This window comes from Gymnoscopelus microlampas (assembly GCF_963454915.1).
Source record: "Gymnoscopelus microlampas genome assembly, chromosome: 18".
NCBI classification, from domain to species: Eukaryota; Metazoa; Chordata; class Actinopteri; order Myctophiformes; family Myctophidae; genus Gymnoscopelus; species Gymnoscopelus microlampas.
This window is the reverse complement of record NC_139955.1, coordinates 23,986,274-23,992,838: the sequence shown is the minus strand read 5'-3', so window position 1 is coordinate 23,992,838 and position 6,565 is coordinate 23,986,274.

Here is a 6,565-nt window from a genome sequence, read left to right as displayed (position 1 = left end):
CTATGGGACCAAGCAGGCCTAATATACTTTTGTTTGTCTCGCTCACCCATTTGACACAAACACCCCCCCCCCCCCCAAACAAGGCACTAAAGCACTAAAAGATTCTCTCCCTTTCTGTTTGTGTCAGGGGACCCTATTTGTAAAATGGACAAGAATGTGTTTCTGCCCCGCAAGGGGAAATATTAATTCTGGTGCAGATCACACACAGAACAAAACAAAACAAAACAAAACAAAACAACTAAACATGAAAGGCTTTGATGAATATTCATTGCAGGTTATTAAGCTGCATTATCACAACTCAAGCATCAAGACAGACAGAATGCACACATGGTGCACAGAACATCATGCAGGTCTGCAGGACTAATAGCTAGTCCCAAATGAAAGTGAATTTGCTTCAAAGAATGTGGCTTATCAAACCTTTGTGAACATTTCTTAAGTTTTACCAGCTTGATAAATAATCATGTATTTCGTTAAAAACAAAACAAAACGAAACAGATATGAGCAAACAGAAATAGCCCTTCCAAATCCATTATTCATTTTGAGTATTCAATGTGTTCTCTCATTAGTCAGCACACAGCTCATTTATTTAAGGCAGTGATTCTCAAACATTTTCATGTCAAGGACCCCCATCTGAAAGGATTTTATATCAGGGTCCCCATAAGAGAAATGTTGTGTTAATGTTTTAAAAATACAAGCTTATAACGTGTCATGATGCGACGTGTTGTGAGCTTGTAGACTGCCATTTTAAGAAAAGCGGAAGTATAAAATAGGGTTAAAATGGTTAAACTGATTTTGTTGCTATATTAACTAACTTTGCTAGGGACTGGAACCTCCTAGGGGTCCCCGGACTCCACTTTGAGAACCACTGATTTAAGTAGTAGCTCATCCGACCATAGGGTTGGTTCGAGCTCAACAGGCCCTGTGGTGTATGACAGTGTTCAGTGAATATGGAAATTAAAGTTTCCCCTGCAGTACACAACCTTGGGAAATGTATCGAATAAACAGAGAATACTACCTTATGATTATTATTGAGGGTTTTTTAATGTATGTTTCTGTTAAGGTTATGGCTGAACGCATGTCGTGTTGTTGTAGTATGCCAAGACTTACAGTAACTGTCCAAAATGTGCCCGTTCTCCTGGGGATGGATACATTATTATACTCTGTGTGACTGACAATGTAATTCCACCACCTTGATGCACTTCTTGTGTCAAAGCTCCACATGAACATCTCACCATGCACCACAGACAGTTACTGTTAATGTAGCTGGTGTTGCTCAGTAGACAGCATTTTGTGGCGCTTTGCTGGCATCTGCTGGATAAGAAAGTTAATTGTTTATTATTTTTATTTTATTTATGTTTTTATGTTTTTCTGGTGAGAATTTTCAATTAAAATTAAAGAGACCACAGATGGAGAAATAATGAAAACATTAATATAACCTCGTCCCTATTCTGGACATGTCATAATACGCTAACATTCTGCAAGAATCTGAGAACATTATAGGAAAATAGCAGTTATACAAGCTTGAGCTAACCTGAGCAGTTATTTTCTGCAAAGAGAAGTATAGGGTTTAAGTGGTTAAAGATGAAGTCATTATCTATTACTGCGTGAATAAAATAGACTTTTGTCGCTCCCTCTCTCCCTCTCCATCCTTCTCCAACACTCTCCATCTCTCTGTCTCTCTTTCTGTCTTCTGCTCTTTCCCTCTCTCTCTCACTGATCAAACTCTGGTCTAATGTCTACATTTTTTAATTCTGCAAGGGGATCACAGTGGAAATAAGTCTATGACTTAACTGTGTTCTTTTTTTATCAGGTCGCAGGCACTGTTCAGACAGTGTAACTAGTCATCACTTTCTCTTGCTACACTTGCGTTGCTATTGCATCTGACAACGCAGCACATTTGTACCATTGCTATTTATTTTATTTTTATTATGTTTATTGTTCAATTGTTTGTTTGTTTTATTACAGCTTTTACGTTGTTGGTTAAATAATAACAAATTGGAACCACCAGGACCATCTTTAGGCGGGGTGCGCTACAGATAGATTAAATTAAAAGAATGGTAAATGGTGCATTTATATAGCGATTTTATCCAAAGCACTTTACATAGATTGTGCATTACATTCATCCATTCACACAAACATTCATACACCGATAGCAGAGGAAACCATGCATCGGGAGCAATTAGGGGTTCAGCGTCTTGCGTCTTGCTCAAGGACACTTCGACGCCAACTCTGAGGGAGCCTGGGGGGAACTGGAAACCTTACGGCTTCCATCCGGCCGCTCTACCCCTGAGCCACTGCCAACCCGATTACTGTAATGTACACAGTCTGCACACCACCCGCTATGCCAAATTTGTTTCGTAACGGGTAACGCAGGTGTTTTAGGTATAAGGCTGGTGTCCGAAGATAGCAACTTTTACACAGGCACGCCCCTTGCGCTATGCTAAATCCCCAAATAGTGGGTTTAGCCACTCTTGCATAGTGTGGCCTTAAGATACTGTTTAGGGACAGTGCCAGCTGCCTTGTGCATAACTCACGGGTAGCGGGTATGGTTAACTGGTAAGGCTTCGCCCCCAGGAGATAGGGCCCTGAGAAAGATGCAGAAGCATCGAAACGCCAGTCAATATGTTTTTTACTTAGCACCTTAATAAAAGAGGCTTTAATTGTCTGCAGCTCCAGTGTCTTCGCTACATAATTCAATTAGGATATGTCTCATTGAATTAGGCCCTAATTCAATGAGACATATCCTAATTGATATCCTAATTGACTTCACGGATTGGCCAATCCGTGAAGCTGATGGGTTGTGTTGGCCAATCAGGGAAGCTGATGCATAACCCCCCCCTCCAACACACACCCACAGACTGACAGACAGATAGACATTTGTGAATTTTCAGTTCTCGAAAACCGCCGATTCGATTGATTTCCCACTAGAAACGAATTATCCCCTCTGACGTTGCCTGAGTTATGCCCAGGACGCAGGATCCTGGAATGTATAGATACACTAGATATCATGCTCACTGTAGAGTAGTAAGAGTACACACACACACACACACACACACACACACACACACACACACACACACACACACACACACACACACACACACACACACACACACACACACACACACACACACACACACACACACACACACACACACACACACACACACACACACACACACACACACACACACACACATACATATACTAGGAGAAGGCTGAACCTACAGTAGCACTCAAACTCTAGACTTCTTTGCTGTCTCTTTGCCAACATCTAGAGGTTCATGATTGGAGCTGCTGAAAATGTAAGTGATGCATGCATACTACTGCATCTAGTGTAGAACACATTCACAACATTATATGACTGGAATGCAGCCTTTTTTTTCTATATTACTTCCCTCAGTGAACAAACCAGTTCAGACAAATGTTAGTTAACATTACAGTTAAATAAAATACACCAAAAAACTATTCTCTAAATGATGTGCATCTTCTGTAATGAAACTGTACAGTGTTCATTAAACACATATCATTACAGTTAAGTTTAACACACAAAAACATAATTCACACATGCACAGAATCATAGGCACATGCAAGAACATGATCTTTCCAAAGCTGTTTTTTCTGTGCAAGTCCAAGTGGTCATTTTTGAGTATTCTTTTCTGTCCAATTTTATTTGAGGCAAGTCAGGCCTCATCCCTCTCAGGCCCATTTGCTTGTTGTTTACTGTGTTAACATAATTAGCAGTAGTTATAAATCATATGTTCCTTTCTTCATGACACATTTGACCTTAGCTAGTTCGGTACATGTAATACGATGAACCATGAAATTGCATTGGGTGAGTCTCGCCCAAAGCTGCCTGTGGGAAAGATATATCTCTATAATGTGATGATGATCATATTATGATCTCTCTTTTAAATGCTTGCCACAATAGCAATTTCACTATTGAAAGCAATGAGCAAGTGAAGTGATGGTATTATAAAATCATTACATTACATAGGCATGCTAATATAGCCGTAGATGGGCTTTGCTGCCACCTTTTGGTAAAATGAACACAGCCATGATGGATTTAGAGAGATGAGATAAATGTAAAATTATATTAGTTTCTCTATCTGCTGATGAACATAGATATAAAATTCTAAATCAACATTCTAAAAACATTTAAAATGGCAAGGTATTTAAACATCTGTTGATAAAGTGAGCCTTTACCTCTGTGGTTGTGTGACTTATTCTGAAGCCTTAGACACACCGGACCAAACCTCAAACCTGTTTTCTTTATTGTAGAATTTAAAAGGGTTGTTGTAGTCCAGATTTTTGTGACATAATTATGTCCGACTTGAGTACAAGCCTCAAGTCTACAGCTCTGCCCATCCCCATACAAAATTGAATATCCATGCCTAATTGGCAATGCCCAGCATGTAGCCAAAAATACTCCAAACAAACACTACAGAAAGGCAGAACTTTGTGCGAAGCAAAGGGTATAGGCCTTTGATAACGATAGAATTAAAGTTGCTTTTGTTCTTTGAATAAGCCATTACTCTATTTTTAGCAGACCCTGCAACTAGTCGTCACTTTCTCGTTACTGATTTTTGTGACATATGTCCGACTTGAGGTCGGCCTCAAGTCTCAAGTCTACAGCTCTGCCCATCCTCATACGTAATTGAATATCCATGCCTAATTGGCAATGCCCAGCGTGTTACCAAAAATAGTCTAAACAGTGTGTTGATGTACAGTACAGAGTGTGTACAAATAATGGAATCAAATGGCTCAGGGTTCAATTTGGTTCCATTTGTACACTTGAATTAACACTGAGTGTATCCAATGTGTAATTACAATGTGTATTGTAATTCAGGGGGGGGGGGGGGCTTTGAGCTTCTTTTTTAAACCCATTTTAACCTACGCACGTGTCAGAAGCATTAGGAAAATACACAACACATGCAAAACTTCAAAGACAGATGACATCCCAGTAGGTATTATTTACATGTTGGCAGTGTTACAAAATTCATATAACGTGTTTAACACTGGGTTCTGTTTAATGTCAAAGGGGCCATTCTATTCTTAGAATATGTCTGTGCTTATATAGGCATGTATACTGGGGTCTTCAACGCTGAGAGAAAATTGTATAAAATTGTGTTGCAGATTAAATGTTGGATTCATGTTAATATGTATTTTCAGACCATTAACCACGTAAACCATCAATACATAGTAAACTTGGGTCGGTAGGTAGGTAGATATATCTTTATATCTTTATATCTATATATCTATCTATATATCTATATATCTATATATCCATATCCATATATATACATATATATATATGTAATCTTTCCTGGAAAGAACTAGTATACCATGCATATGTATATATTCTGTTGTGCAAATCAAATAAATAAATAAAAAACTCTGTCTGTCTGTCTGTCTAGGCTACTTTCAATAAATTTACTCTAGTCTAGTAAATGGGTAATATTATTCACAAGTATTGATTAGAGTCTTATCAATCCAAAGTATAATCAGATTAGACCATCTAAAACAATGAGAACATCAATGTGTTACATTGACTGGAGATCCCCTTGGAGACAAATATCTGTATGACCCACACACTGGTAACTTTTCAGCCATCATGTGTGCCTTAATCAGTAGGGTCAAAAAGTTTCCCAAAAAGTCACCATTCCTGGCTGACATGGCTACAGCGAACTTTGGATGTGGTTTTACCAACGCCAACTGTGGCAAAAGTCACACAAAGGCTAACCCACCACGGATTAAACACACACACACACACACGCACGCACGCACGCACGCACACACACACACACACACACACACACACACACACACACACACACACACACACACACACACACACACACACACACACACACACACACACACACACACACACACACACACACACACACACACACACTTATAGGTTACATATTGAAACTGACCTGCTCTTGTGTCACCAAGGTCTTCTCTGTGTCCTCATATCTGTCTCTTAGGCCGCTCTTTCCCCTAGATAATTTATATATATATATATATGTTGAGATCATATAGTTTAAAATATATTGAATGTGTGTGTATATATAAATGTGTATTATTTATTTATAAGTAGCCTATTAAATACCTCTATATTCCTCTATATTCAAAATTTCCAATAGTAATAAATACATTATTGCTATCTAGTGTTTGTTCAGTAACAGGGTCTCCCTGTCTCTCCAGCTCTTTAGTAAACAACAGAAAATACATTTTCAAGTTGGCACGCCAATTTCATCCAATCAGGAGAGAGAACTCACAGGATATAAACAAGGGAAATTCTAAGTGATGGGGGGAAAAACATGAGCAGACTAATTATAAAATAGAAGCTGATAAATGGGTCCTCTCTCCTGATAGGATGAAATTGGCGACCCACCTGTAAATGTATTTTAATTATTTAAGAGCAGGAGAGATGGGGAGAACCCCTTATAACTCTATGGGAGAACACCCTAGCTGATCAAACACCTTTTTTTGTTTTAACCATAAAATATATCTTAGAGCACCGTAAAGGGATGGTTCACCCAAAAAATATCCATGA